Source organism: Pholcus phalangioides, unplaced genomic scaffold (genome assembly GCF_987345545.1).
Source record: "Pholcus phalangioides strain wild (caught in Gottingen) unplaced genomic scaffold, Ppha-v1.0 ptg000014l_1, whole genome shotgun sequence".
NCBI classification, from domain to species: domain Eukaryota; kingdom Metazoa; phylum Arthropoda; class Arachnida; order Araneae; family Pholcidae; genus Pholcus; species Pholcus phalangioides.
The window spans coordinates 27318583-27333755 of record NW_028301607.1 but is presented as its reverse complement, the minus strand read 5'-3'; positions in this window follow the sequence as shown (position 1 = coordinate 27333755).

Below are 15173 nucleotides of genomic sequence, written 5' to 3'. Positions count from 1 at the left end.
CATTGGTCCAACCAGGTGCCAGGTCCTTCAGCATGAGGGGAGGGGGTTGTTCGATTATTCAAAAGCTCCTCAGCTTTTGGTTGGGTGCTTCACAGTTTAAACACTGATTATTGGGACTTTGTTTCTTGATTACTCTTTCACTGGATCATTCTATTTGAAGTCAGAGTCAGAGTCTTCCCATATTTCGACCGCTTCTTCTCTCTCCGATTGCTCTCCCTCTGTGTCGTATTCTTCGTCTTCTAATTCTTCTATTTCCTGGGAGAGTACCCTATCGACGCTGTCTTCGGCTTCTGCCCTTGCTCTCAGTCTTTCGCTCCTCCTCAGTTGTTGCGTTTCATGTGGAGTCTGGATGGTCTCATCCCTCTTGGTGTGGAGATATTCCTGGTTGGCCTCTAGGAATTTAACCAGGTCCTTGATGGTTTCCATTGCTTTTCCATCTCTCTCCATCCTTTTGAACCATTCATGCTCCAACTGAGGGAGCGGCTTAACCAGGTGGAAATCTGAGGTCTTTTCGCACTCTGTTGCGTAATGCAATGGGCTTCCGACTCCTCCACACAGGCACTTGTCATTGTTTGAGATCCCGAAGCGGAGGAAGTGGGTGGGGAACGGCCCGTGGCCCGAGAAGAATATCGTCTTCTCTCTGCTCCAAGATCTCTCTCTCCACTGTATTTTGGGCAGGACCCTATGGATTAACTTCCCATGTGTGGCGGGGTGGTCCCAGAATTTCTGCCACTCTCCAAGGATGTGAATCTTTATTATCCTTTTTGCAGTCGCTGCTGGAATCTTCTTTTCCAGGAGGATCGTACGGCTCAAGGTTGCTGCCTTGGCCAATCGGTCCGCCTCCTCGTTCCCTTTTTCTCCGACATGGCCACGAACCCAGTTCAATTGGATGTTTGGATTTTTTAATAGAGCCCTGCGGACGGTCCTGGCGTCCTCGTGTCTCGTGAGGGGGTCTCTTATGGCTTCCAGGCTGGATCGGCTGTCTGTGTATACTTTGGACTGGGTCGTTGTGTTTTCCAAGCTGCTTACCGCTTCTCTTAGAGCGAAGAGCTCCGCCTGGAAAATCGTGCACCCTGTCAATATCCTCTGCTTCCACTTCTGGGTTACTACGTCATCCTCGTATCTCACGAAGGCAGCACCCGTTCCATCCTGGGTTTTAGAACCGTCTGTGAATATGGTGGTTCCTTCGTATGAGATAGGGCCCGTTTCTTCCAGGGTGATGATCTGGCTCTCCTGGATGTTGGTGGCGGGGTGCATATCCCAGCCTATCCTTGTCTGCTCTAGCTCACTCCACTGGTATTGGGCCTCCCCCAGACTAATGTTCCTCTTGGGTCTTGTCACCATGGCTGCTTTGGCGACATACTCCGTCTGAAGACTCAGTGGGGGAACTCCTGCGATGGCCTGCATGGCTGCTTTTGACGTCTTGTGGTAGGCTCTTGTGAGAAGGTGCAGGAAACCTCCCTGCAGGCTGTCCAGCTGCCTCTTGAGCTTCTCTGATGGGTCCTGGTACCACGCAGCAGCTCCGTATGTTATTATCTTGATAGCCACCTGGTCGTACAATATCCTTCTGAGCTTCTGCGTTAGTCCCCATCTTGGGCCTGCCATGCTCGCCAATGTTTGAAGGTTAGCGTTCGCCTTGGCTCCCCGGGTTTTTACGTGTGATATCCAGTCCAGGTCTTTGTCCAGAGTGACCCCAAGATATTTCATCGTCTTCTTCCATGGGATCCTGGTTCCCTTCATCCTTATCTTGGGTCTCTTGATTCTTGAACTGTACCACAGGTAAGAACTTTTTTCGATTGCCGGCTCCAGATCGTTGTTGTGTAGCCAATTGGCCATCTGATCCAGAGTCCTGGTGACCTTTCCTTCCATCTCTTTCCATTTCTCTGTGGCCATGACTATGAGTATGTCGTCCGCAAAGGCCTGGACTCGTACTCCCTCTTCCCAGGACTGTTTAAGTAGGCCGTCCACCGTGACGTTCCACATAAGGGGGCCCGAGCACGAGCCCTGCGGACTACCTCTCGTTTGGTCATGTTCCACGAGCTCACCTCCCAGCTCCATGCCCACTTTCCTGTCTTTCAGGAGATGCATCAAAGTCTGTGTTAGATCTTGTGGTGCGGGAATCTGGGCAAAGATCTTTCTCAAGTTGGTGTACCGAAGTGCATCGAATGCGCCCTTGATGTCGATGGACACCAGCGCCACGTGCTTTCCTTGTGTCCTGGCTTCCTTGATGTTGTCGACAACGTCACAGAGTGCTTCGTCCGCCGATCTTCCCATTCTATAACCATATTGATTCTGGTGCAAGTATTGGTGTCTCTCCAAATGGTACATCACCCTCTGGACTAGGATCATTTCCAGAATCTTTCCGGCGTGTGGGAGCAGGGTGATTGGACGATACGACTTTATGTCGTCCACTGGCTTTCCTTGCTTGCTTCGATTGCATTGTGTGATAACAAATGTTATCAAGATCATTACTGAAAATCGATGTTATCGGGATTATTCCCGTAAAACGAATATTATTGGGATCACTGTTGAAGACCAAAGATATCATGACAAAGTAAATATTTCTGCAATTCATGCTTCGGGCTTGTGGTGGGAGCTCATTATTGGGCTTCAAAATGGTCGAAGAGTCACATTTAAAAAATATTATTTAATAGTTTAGCCACATCTGAAAAAATTTCCAACGCTGAAATGAATATACTGTTAAATTTTAGGGTTTCAAGGTTTTAATCTGTACAGGTAGATTCGGAAAAACATCACCAAACTGGAAGGGCAATTCGGGAATACGATAGCAATCCAAAATCACGCAGGAACATAGGTGTGCAAACGCCATCTGGAACCGTTACAGGGGGTTGTGTGTTGCGTCACAAACTTTGAAACTAATCCCGAACTCAGCAAGCATGAAGTAGCTATTCTGAGGATATAAACACGTTATGGGCCACACACATACCGACGTGCACTGATTCGATAGAAATTCCGCATAGACCGCATGCTTGCTACTAATAATTAACCGTACATTCACCTCGTACACATTCCTCCGCGGAATTTCTAACAAATAAGTACATGCCGGAATGTGTGTTTTGAGTGTATGTGTGGCCCATAACGTATTTATGATCTCAGAATTGCGACTTCATGCTTGCTGAGTTCGGGATTGCTTTAAAAGTGTGTGACGCATCATCATCAACCGTTGGTGTCGCAAGAGGGAAGATCTTAGGTAATTTCTCCCATCGTTCTGACACAAAGTAGTACAACACGAACTATGCAAATACAATTAGTACAATACGAACTATTGAAAATGCAGATGTGAAGAAGTATCATTCTGTGATTTCCTACAAATTTTGCAACAGTGTTGAAAACGTGCAAAAGTCCAGTGTGTGGCGCAACAACTCCCTGTAGCTGTTCCAGATAGCGTTTGCTCACCTATGTTCCTTTGTGATTTTGTAATGTTAGCGTATGCCTGAATCGGACTTTCAGTTTGGTGATGTTTTTCTGAATCACTCTTCATACATCATAAAATTGATTTTCCTGTGCATGTGTGTGTATGTTCTCTATACAAATCTACAACTTTATATCGATTTCCGCCAAATTTCGCAGTTATATCAAACAGGACCCGACTTGAACGATAGGTTATGTTAAGATCATCAGAGCAGGGCAAATGCCCGGAAGCGTAATTCCATACCGTACATAGGATTTTTAACATGGGATGCGCCTCATTGGCTAAGATCACTATTACGTCACTAAATCGTCACACCCGATCGTGACTTCGGAACTCGATGTAATGCGCATGCGCGACATATTTATTGGCGCGCGTTTTTCCGGCGACTGTTGGTTGGCGCCAATATACTTCCTGGCAACGTTTACTAATACATATACCTAATTTTAGCTGCAATCGGCGTGTGCCAGTCGGTGTAATGGTTAGAGTACAGGGTTAGTGTATCGAAGGTTGTGGGTTCGAATTGCAATGTAAACCCACTCGAATTCTTTTTTTAATAGTGTTACCCGCGGTCTGTTTTTGGAATATCTTGTTTCAATTTACAAGTTTTGCCATATTTCCGGTTATGGTGACAACATAGTTGATAGTTTCAGTCCGGGGGCAGGGGCCCTCTGTAAAGGCCGGAGGAGCGAAGCGACGTCCGAGCCCGAACGAAGTTCGGCCTACATTTATTAATAAAGTAGTCGGAAGCATGTTTTTTTGAGTTGTGATATTATATTGTATATCATTATTATGATAATCATATTATGTTGCTATAAAATTTTATATCTTTGCAATATTTCGTGATCTTTAAGGAATCCTGGTGTTTGGCGATAAGTTGCCAAACGTAACAGCCATAGCTCCGAATCGGTAATGTTCGGCTCTTCGGCTAGTACGTCACGAGAAAGTTTCGGAGTTAGAATTTCCCTCGATCTTAAATGACGTCATTGTGATCTTCGCCAATGAGCGTATCCCAGGTTAAAACCTGTGTACATAATGGAATTGTGCTGCCCGGAATGGGTAAAAAACCGTCGGGCAACAATAGTTCGTAGGCCCCAATAATTACTTTCTGAATGCTTACCTTGGTCAGCGTGGTCTCTAAACAATGCCTTTGACATATTTAATTATTTATGATGTTTGTTTGTTTGTCACTTTATCGATGCACCCATAACATAGAGGAAAATCCCAGTCGTAACCGTGCATTGTAGTATATTCCTTGAGCACACGCGGTGAAAGGCTACAATGGCATCGTGTTTTGCCAACATGCACAACATTTCCAAACAAACATGAATTTTACATCAAAAAGAAACTCCGAAAAAGCGTCGCAAGAAATCGTAAAAGTAACAAAAAAAGGTTCTTCGTTTTTTGTATATTCTTATGCATCTCTACAGTATTATTATTATTTTTATGTGTCTTCTTTTGATGGGAGTTCCATGTTTAGAGGGAAAAAATAATAATAATAACATGTGCATGGAGATGCTGTTGAGAAAGAGCTGAAGGAATTGATCCGAGATTAAACTTTTCTCGTTTCTTGTCACTGATGCAGAGAAGTCTGTCTCGCAGCGAATAGAAGGTCCATAAATAGAAATGCCGCATCTCATCCTTTTTTTCCTGTTTTCTCCGTCTCATGCGAAAATACTCCAAAAACAGTCGGAGTCTCGTGCATCTTAAACATTTTCGCGCAGCACCGGTTATTTCGGTCACACTAGAACCTCTCGATAATGGATACCCACGGGCCCAAAATTTTTGTCTGCTAACGGGGAGTGTCCGCTAATAGGGAGGTACGATATACAGTGGAACCTCGTTTATACGTTTTTCTTTACATTTATACGACGTTTTTCTTCGTTGCAATTGGTCCCTATACAGTTCCATGTTAAAATGTATATGTCACTGCGTGTAAAAGGGATACACACAGGTTATTGTGCATAATCATCAATCGTCTCGATAAAGAAAATTTGATTAAATTTCACTACATTCATCATTTTTACTGGCGATTCCCAAATGAAGTTGGAAAGTCTGATAAATATGGAAAAATTTATATATAAAACCTTTCTTCTTTTCATTAACTAGGCCATGGGTTTCCAACTGCTGTTCCGTAAAGGATTTTGTTTTTGGGTTCCGCGTGGCCAATCAGCACGGAATCCTTAAAAATTCCTAAAATTTTACGAAAACTACGGAAATTTCAGGGTTAATTACTGCATCGAATTGTGGCATTTTCGCGATAAATCACTAAACATTCGTCATTGAAAATTGTCCGTAAAAAAAAAGGGGGAGGTGACCGTATAGGGGGAGTTTCTGTTGAGATAGTGGTATTAATAATAATTGAAATGGTTCTTTATTTGAATATGAATAAATTGTAACAACATATGCGATACATTTAAGTCATGAAATGAAAAATAATTCGTGCATAGTCGTGCAATTAAACTTACAAAAGGAATATTATGCGAAGATTTCATTTTCTGAATTTACATGTTTTGAGACAATGATCAATCGTATTTTGGTGCGTGTGTTGCTGACTATTTCAAGGCCTTCAAAATGCATTTTAAGCGGAGAGACTACATCTAATGACTTTCCGTCTTTGTGTTTACAGGAACATGTATTTAATCAATTCTCATTGAATTCATTTGCAAGAGCACAAACTCTAATTTCACGTTTTTCACTGTATTCCATGACATGATTTTTTTCCTCTTAGCGGTGCTTTTATATCAGAGCTAGCCATATCAAACAGCGGGTATAATACAGGGTGATTCAGAAAAGATGTGAAAAACTTCAAAAGGTGATAGTACACACCAATACAAACAGTTGTCGTTAAAGAATGCATGGTCTCTAACATGAAACGCAAACGTGCCAGCGTATTTCGAAACGGCCGCACCGCAAACGTTAAAACGGCGTTCCTGTTGAAATTTATCGGGAGAAAAAGAACAACATGCATGCAAATGTAACCTAGGGAAGAAGAAAACAGTATTCAAATCTGCGTCACAGTAAATAAAAGCGCTGACGCCAGCCCTGTGAAGTTATTCCAGCCCCGTTTCGCACAGCTGCCGATGCAAGCGGGCAAATGTTTTCGGATAGGGCAACCGCCTGTGGGAAAAACGCTCACCGTACATTTGTGATGCTTCTGTAGTACTTTTTGTATCGTTTTAAAGTACCGTTTGCAGCTCCGAAAATGGAATGAAATGTCTGCTTTTTCAGTATTACCAAAGTGCGCCATTATAGCGTACGTTAAAACTGTTAGAACGGTTGCACGCTGGAATAACTTCACAGGGCTGGCGTCCACGCCTTTTATTCATTGTGACGCAGATTTGCATACGGTTTTTTCTTCGTACCCAGGTTACATTTGCATGCATGGTGTTCTTTTTTTCCAGATAAATTTCAACAGGAATGCCGTTTTAATGTTTGCGAGCGGCCGTTTCGAAACGCGTTTGCGTTTCATGTTGGACCATCATTCTTTGATGAGTATTGTTTGTTTCGGCGTGCATCATCTTTTGAAGTTTTTCTCATATTTTCTGAATCACCCTGTATATGAACACAACCAGCAGGACACGCGATTCTAAACGGGAAGTCGCCAAACATTAGCAAACTTCAAGCCAAAATTTCATTCAAAAGTAGCCACATATATAAAAAAAGGGAATTAAATGTTAAATTTTGTGCTGCCATCTAGTGTTCATAATTCGAACCAAAATTGCAACTATTACTGTACGTATACGGGTTTTAGTAATGATGAAAATAATGTCCGCGACCATATCCGAGGACGGCCGTTAAACAGGGGTTCGAAATACATTATTTAAATAGGCTTTCCGTCGGGGGAATTTTTATTTGGCCGTAAAACAGGGATAACTGTTAAAAGGGATTTTACTGTAGTTGCATCTAGATGCGCATAAGCGAAAAAGAAAGAGAGGGGAATAAAAGATGAATTCATTACAAATTTAGAAATGGGATTAAAAATTCAATTTTTCCTTTTTAATTTCAAGAATTAACATATTTCAAAAGTATTCGAAAAACGTCGAAACGACCACGAAACTGCAAGTATCCGAATCGAAATGAAGAAAAGGTAAATGCCAGGCTTTTTAATGGCGGCAATGAATGGTCCATTTTTATTCGATTCCATTCCCTGGGTTTCGATTTCCTCACTGAAGGTTCTTCGCCTCACAAATTCGTTTCTAAAAGGATTTTCCCTCAGAATTTAATTAAAACTCGATCACTTTTTTTCTTTTCCGACCACTGAATCCATTCCCGTCAAAACGAATGAATACGGACAGAGGATATCATATAGAAATAAATTGAATCCTTTGCTTGTGTGTGTGGGTGAGAATCTGTATTAGGAAGTCGATTCTCGCTGTCGGAAAATGGCTGAATTCGTCGCGGTGAGGAGCGCTTTGCTCTTAAGAAGGTGGAAGGTGATCTCTCACAATTAAATTTAAAAGGGTTTGCGGTAATCCTGAATGTCACAGAATTTTTTTATATACAGGGTGTAAAGCATGGGTGTTCGATATTTAGGAGAGTGCGGGGCCCCTTCATTGGTATTGGAAACTTGTCGCGGGCCACTTAAGTGATCTTTAAATGTGCCACGGATTGCTTAAGCGATCGTCGAATGTGCCATGGATTACTCAAGTGATCTTCGAATGTGCCATGGATTGCTTAAGTGATCTAGAAAAGTGCAGCGGGCCGCTCAAGCGCTCAGGAATTCTGCCACTGGTCAGTGACACTCAAGTGATCTTTAAATATACCGCACGTCACTTAAGTGATCTTCGAATGTGCCATGGATTGCTTAAGTGATCTAGAAAGCAGCGCGCCGCTCAAGCACTCTGGAATTTTGCCACCGGTCACTCAAGTGATCTCTAAATATATCTCACGTCACTTAAGTGATCTTTAAATGTGCCACGCGGATTGCTTAAGTGATCTTTGAATGTGCTACGGATTGCTTAATTGATCTAGAAAGGTGCAGCGGACCGCTCAAGCGCTCTGGAATTCTGCCACCGGTCACTCAAGTGATCTCTAAATATACCGCACGTCACTTAAGTGATCTGAGAATGGGCCGCTGGACACTTAAGTCGTGTAAAATGTGCTATGGGCTGCTTGAGTGATCTGGAACTGTGCCGCGGGTAATTTGAGTGATGTGGAACTGCGACGTTTGTTGGTTAAGCGCTCTGTAAACGTGTTGCGGGTCTCTCAAATTGTCTGTAAGCGTGGCGCCGGTCAATTAAAGTAATCTGAAACTGCGCCGTGGGTCTGTCTTCTGGAAGTGCACCGCGGGGTCCCTTTAGTGATCTGTAAATGAACTGCCGGTAACTCGAGTGATCTAGAACTGCACTGCGGGCCGCTCCCCAGGGAATCTGTAAACGTGCCACTCGGTTCATTTTTACAATATCAATCTTTAGTGTCCCGCGAACCATGGGTTGAGCATGTATGGTGTGAAGTCCTTATAGAGCCCTTCATCTTTTGAACCGTTGGTTGTAGAAGTATCCAAACAATGCACTCATTTTAGATATTTATTTCACAAGGCGGGTCGAATATACGTGCCAAAATACAGAATTTACGTTTTTTTTATTCGGAGTCCCCGTCTTCTAATTTTCAATTAGAAAGTTTTTGTAATCTTTTCTGATCCCGAAAAAAAAACGTTTCTAACGGCAACTTTTGCCGAGACATGGCGCTTCGAAATTTCAGAGGCTGTTAAACAGTCTCCACTATGAGAAGGCATAATAATAACTGACGAAGGGTAGATGGCAGCACTTCTTGAACACGTATTCACGTAAGTCTATTCACACATATAGACTGTACATATAAGCCCCGTTCACACATGTTCAAATATTGTGGTAGTATTGGGAGTGCCAGCACCCGCCTGACGACCTTTTTTCCCTTCGTAAGGAAAGAAATGAAGAGCAGTCATTCATGAAAATTCTTGAAGCGGGGTTTTTTAAACCAGCACCTCCTAGAGATAGAAGGTCTCTGCACTCTGCTTGTGACGTCAATAAGTAGTCCATTTTCCCTCAGAATATTCAGGGGAAAAAAATTCCCCTGCTCGTGCCAGTATCATCGTTATGAGAAAAAGAAATGATCGGGCTCAGAATTGGCGATTTTTATGTCCCCACATCCAATCACTATGCGGTATTCGTGAGCCAAGCAGGAAGATTCAACGCCAAAGTAGGAAGAAACGAAATAGGACGCTGTGTTTCAAAATGTCGCAAACTTGCTAGGTAGTCTGAATGACGTTTACGGCAAACAGTGCAGAGGACCTTCTATCTCTGGGGGTGCTGTTTAAACCCGCTTTTTTCTATTTCCTATGTAAACGGGGCTGCTATAGATTTGATTACAGACATCAATTTTTATGTTCACGCTGTTAATCAATATCCTCAATGATCCTTACGGATTAAACAAACTCTGATCATCACCGTTATCACATATTCTCATATCCATGGAAAGGCGCGTTCGAAAAACAGAAAACGATTCCTAGTTGCGGATTCCGCCCACGAAGTAAATAAGTACTTTGCGGAAAACTGAGACACACACACGCGGGCCTTGATCCGAGAAATCTTTTCCGGTATCATCATCAGTGGCCCGTGATAAAATACGACACCGCGTCTCCCCTCAGACCACGGAAACCATCAATATTTTCTCGCCTTTGATTTGACCCTTTTTTTTGTCTCTGCTTCCTCTCACCAGAATAACAACGAATCCACATAGCAAAAACACATGAAGAGTTTTCTCCACGCATATTATGGTCTAGGACGTGTAGGTGAGTCATTATTGATGTCTTCTTCATTTTGTTTCTCCTTTCCAGAACATCGATCGAACCATAATTGAACGTTTATTTTGGAAATGAGAAATTTTGTCCAACGAAAACATAATATTCATAATGATCAATTTATGATGAATTGTGGGAATTATGGTATCCACACAGAAATCTCATGAGAGCACTATTTTCCAACAAGTACTTTTATTTACTTTTAATCAATCATGGAATTGCACATTTCCTTTTTTTTACTTTGTTTTCTCTCCAAGGCCTGCCTTTATTTCTTATCTTGGGCGAAAGCCTTCCGAAAGTCCATATACAGGGTGTTTATAATTGAAGTTCCAATGTGAAATGACCATAAAAGGAAAACTGCTGGACAAAATGCTATCGAATTTGGCAATAGTTTACAGGAGGTCATGGGATTAAGGTATTCGACTACCTTTCTTGTCACTTTTCTTTAAAATGATTCTGGAGTGAACTTTAAATACATTTTTTGATAGAAAGTGTCTCGGAATGGTCAAAACTGTGACAAATTCTGGTCTATCTATTATATTTTCTATGAAAAAGTTTTTATGTCAAATTTTAGACAAAATTCATGTGATATTCGAAACACGATTGCAAAAAAATTTATTAATGAAATGCTTTGTGATTTTCACAGTGCATTTAGCTAGTAGTAATGTTGCTGGTTGTGAACCAAAATTTAAAGGATTGCATGATTTGTTCATAAGTTACACCAAAATATGTTTGAAAACGTGTGAATTTTTTGAACAATTTGGCGGAATTGAAAAATGCGATACACCGACATGTCTCTAACATTCCTCCCGATATGCTAGGAGCTGCTGTTGAGGACGTAGTCTCATGTACAGCGTCGCGTTTTCTATAAATTTTGTAAAAATTGGTTGAAGACTCCGCATGCTATAAGCAAAAACCATGCGATGAAAAAAAATTGGAATTTTTACATAAAACCTCTATATTTTCTTGAATATACGTGCTATTCTCACAAAAATGCAAAAAAGTATTGCACCCATTACGCCAGTACAATAGTTTTCTCAAGTTGCAAGTTATTTGCAGCTTTTACTGATACATGGTGGATCAAAAACATTTTTTTTTTCTTGTTTAATTTTTTGTTGGCCCCCTTAAATACACTCGTGATCAAATTTTCACTGGAAATGGTGAGCACTGTGGAACCTCCCTTAACGAAAACTACCCGTTAACGGACACTTTTCTGATCCCCAGTCCCGTGAAATAGGGCTTTAATGTATTTCAATCCTCGTAAGTGGACACTCTCGATAGCGGACAGTAAAATCAACCAAACTAATTTGTGAATTGTTGGATATGATAAATGTAGAATTTATCATATTCAACGGTGGTTACGTATAATCCCAATTAATTGCTATTAAGTAAACATAACTATGGTCCAGGATGCCGATTCCAAATGGTAATGTTGGTTTTGTTCTCACATGTTGATACGCGTGGAAAAGAAAACATTACAAGACTGCTAATGTTGTTATGATTGATTGATTGATGACCGCTCACGCCCAGAGCTGTTGTACAAGACAACTTCCTCTCTTCACCTCCCGGGAGGCTGGGTAATGCCACAGAGAGCATTTTCTGTTTATTCAACAAATGAAACAATTATATACTATATACATTCAATGGAAACAATCCATCAGAAAATATTGAGCACGATACAGTGGGGATTAACGAAGAGAAAAATGAAATAATAATAAAATATATAAATACCAAAGAAAAACGATTAAACACACGCTTATTTACACTGATTAGCTATGAACTATTACATACATTCTATAGAAACAATCAATCAATGTGTTTTTATCTCTTGTATTTCCACTTCTTTTAATTGAATTTAATTTTTGTTGCCAAATATGTGTAGTGCACGTATCATATACGGGCAAAAATAATTAGCTGGTTTAGTGAAAAGAAGAAAAAAGGTTATAAATTTTTCTATATTTATCAGAAATTTCCAAATTTATTTAGGAATTATGCATAATCACCGGGAAAAGTGATAGATGTAGTGAAATTTAACCAAACTTCCTTTATCGAGACGACTGATGATTATGCATAACCACTGGTGCATCATTTTCACGCAACGTAACATATAAGGACCAACCGCTGCATATCGTACAACCCCAGTAGCGGACAAAAGTTTTGGTCCCATGGGTATCCGTTATCGGGAGGTTCTAGTGTACCAATATGAGGTATATATATATGACCGAAATTTCAGAATGATTCGCCCAGTAATTTTATAGACATTTGAGAATATGTCTAAACTCCCCCCCAAAAAAACACAGACTTTTGGAAATTTGGGATTACTCAATGTTCGAAAAAAAGAGGAAAAAAAAGCCTTTCCATTTGACATTTCCAATTGATTTTAACACAAAATATTTGGCGCCCACAATCGCATCGCGGAAAAAAAAGCCAAGCAACGATTAGCACATTTTGGTTCACTTAATTCAACTTTTCAGTCAAAATTTCAGACAATTTTTTCTTCTAATATACGGCCTTAATTTAATATAATAATTTATTTAAAGTGCTAATGCGGTGTTGAGAAATACGCATGTGCTTGTAAATTATGTTTTATTTTGCTTAAAAATGCACCATTTTCCAAGCCGGTACGGATATAGCGACGTTCGCGTGCAACGAACAAATTCGCTCATTTTTTTCCACTTCGTTATAAGCGGGTCTGCATGCATAACATTTTACACATGCTAGTTTTGGTATTTGCAGCAAAACTTCGTTAAAACGAACTTCAAGAGACCGATAATCGGACTCGTTCATCAAGGTAGATACTACACATCTCCGATCTAATAATGAATATTCAATCGGAGGGAACCAGATCTGCTCGTTATATCTGGAGGGTTCGTTATATAGAGACAGAATATTATTCATAATATTTAAACATATTGTTAGTACATCTAAAAATATACACTTAGAATGGCTATTTTAACTCTCGTAAGTGTTTTATTATTGTAATTATTGGATATTATAGAACAAGAGGTGGCCAACGTCTAACTGTTTACGTGCCAACATAATGGTTAGCTGCAGCGTCGCGGGCCACGCTAGGAGCAAGAATCCGGTGTATAAGCCGCACCAGTAAAATTGCCCAGAAAACTCTTATGTTTCTGTCCGCCATAAGTAATATGGTGAAAAACAGGTGCAATTTAATCATTGGAATTTTACCCCCTGGGCTCCTCTTCTTCATAAACGGCACACATCAATTTTTCTTTTCTGGTTCCCAGCTAGTTGCTGGTTCCGAGCTGCAATGCATCAAACACTACTGTTCCTTTTGCAAATCACAGTCCATTCAATTCAATTTCTAGTTTGAATTTTACAGACGAGGCATTTTCCTACATTTTCCTGCAATTATTTTTATCCCTTACTCATAATTTTTCAACCGGTGGGAGTCACGCAGTCCGAAATAGACGCTTAAGCAAATCGATTTACGCACCAGTCGACTTCGAGAGGAGTTCTAGCATTAGGATGGAAGCTTGCCAAAAGCCGTCGTTGTAGATAGCATTCACTATCCGGAATGGGTAAACCCGTGATGGTACCAAGATAAAATGAACTAGCTTTGAATGGACCAAGACGGACTACCTGTAGACGTGAAAAGATAGCACACACGCACACCATTACTTATTAGTGCTCCTGTATGTCCACGAGATAATATGGAACCAGATTTGAAATACATGCATTCTCGCTACTTGAGTTATCATCTTGGGAAAAAATATCAGTATTTTGGTTTGAGGAAAGTGTTAGTCTGCTTCAATGTGGAATGCTATCAACTTGTCACGCTTATTCAGAGATGACTGCTTCGCTGTTTCCAAAAACACAAAAAACAAACACAAAATTACATGAAAAATAAAAGTTAAAATTTCTGTCTATAGAGGCACCACTGCATGCCAGTCCGGCCGAAGTGATTGGACATGAACCTTTTGTCAAGCTTTTCTGTGTCTGAAACATTCGTAAAGCTTCAGCCGGTGACTTGTGGCTTCGGCAAGCAGAATGTAAACCTGATGCAAGCACCTGTAACAGGCAAATTCAGACACCAGCTGTTGACCTTACACACCCTGCATTTCACAGGACACTGATTTGCATATTTAGAGGGATTTGCTTTCGTGCTGCGCTCTCTGTTGAAAGAGAAGTGTATCAAAAGAAAAACCATCATGAGCATAATTCTTTCGCTAACACCATTCAAACGGGATCAAATTCGGAAATTTCACCTCCGAACATTTCGTCTGTCCCGACTATATGTGTGACCAAGTGAGTGACCATATGAGTGGGTGAGTGACCCTGTCAGTTAACAATTGAGTGGAGTAATGAAGTGAATAATAACCATGTGAGTGATAAAGTGAGTGACCGTATGAGTAGCCAAGTGAGTGATTGACCGTATGAGTAGCCAAGTGAGTGATTGACCGTATGAGTAGCCAAGTGAGTGGATGATTGAGCGAATGAGTCATCAAGTGAGTGACCATATGAATGTATGTATATTAATTAAATTCTCTTCCGTGAGAATAGCTTTTTCGCAAACAGCATCCAAATACACCAATTCTTTCGATTTTTACAATTTTTAAAATATTTAAGAATTTATGGGACACCCTGTACATTGCAGTGTACTCATTATAGTTATACAAGGGCCGAAACACGTCGAAGGTGGAATGTCAGACTCACTCGATCACTCATACGGTCGCTCACCCACTCACTTGGTCAGTCTTACGGTCATTCACTCACACTGCCACTCAGCCACTCATTCCGTCACTCAAAATGGTCAGGGCAGGCGGAATGTAACGGGGGTGAAATTCCCGTATATATACCCCTTCAAATATACCCAATTCCTTCAATTTTCACAGAGTTTTTAAAGCATTTACGAATTTATGGGACACGCGGTAGTGTTTGTGTGTAACACTAATATAAAAATCATTATGCAATTAAATCTTCAGAGAACACGACAGCTAT